Source organism: Bos taurus, chromosome 27 (genome assembly GCF_002263795.3).
Source record: "Bos taurus isolate L1 Dominette 01449 registration number 42190680 breed Hereford chromosome 27, ARS-UCD2.0, whole genome shotgun sequence".
In the NCBI taxonomy this organism is placed as follows: Eukaryota; Metazoa; Chordata; class Mammalia; order Artiodactyla; family Bovidae; genus Bos; species Bos taurus.
The window spans coordinates 44837159-44838174 of NC_037354.1; positions in this window are offsets into that span (position 1 = coordinate 44837159).

The following is a 1016-nucleotide window of genomic DNA, read 5'->3' on the forward strand; positions in this document are numbered from 1 at the left end:
GCCCAGGAAGAAGAGGAGATGGGATGTGCCCCATGGATGCTAGTTATGTGCTCTGCTGTGCCCCAAGGCAGCATATTAGCTTTGGATTATTCTGACTTTTAGTTATGGAACCCATCAAACATGTGCAAGATTAGACAGAATGATAGAATGAACCGGTACCACCAACCAGCTGTGACCAATGCAAAGCCAAACCTGTTCCACTCTAATTCCCACCGACATTCCACATTCTTTTTTTAAAACAAAATATCAAATAGTATGTAGTTTCACTTGCAAAAAATATTTATATGAGACCTCATTAATGTAGCCTCACATTAGCATGATAACATCTGAAGATTTAACAGTGGTTTCTCAGCATCATCCAATATGCAACAGTTCACATTTTCAATTGTACCGTAAGCATCAATGATCTTTTGTATATGTTTACATTTTATTTGAACCAGGCTGTAAGTAATGTCCACAGACATTCACAATCTTAGCTGTAAAATTTAATCTTTAGATCAAATTTAAAATTGCTTTGAATTTGGTTTGGTTACTTTAGATATAATGCTAAGTTCTTTTAGCCAAGTCATAAATATCAAGGAAATGGCAACCCACTCCAGTGTTCTTGCCTGGAGAATCCCAGGGAAGGCAGAGCCTGGTGGGCTGCCATCTACGGGGTCACACAGAGTCGGACACGACTGATGAGACTTGGCAGCAGCAGCAGCAAATATCAAGTTGCCTCTCATTTTGTTATATTAACATCTATGGATCTCTTAAGTCATTGCTGGTGGTTAAGTCACTAAATCCTGTCTGACACTTTGCGACCCCATGGGCTATATATAGCCAACCAGGCTGTTCTGTCCATGGGACTCCCCAGGCAAGAATACTGGAGTGGGTTGCCATTTCCTTCTCCAGGGGATCTTCCTAACCCAGGGATCGAACCCGAGTCTTCTGCATGGCAGGCAGATTCTTTACCAACCGAGCTACAAGGGAAGCCCAATAAGTCATTAAAGATTGTCAAAAGTCATATAAAATAT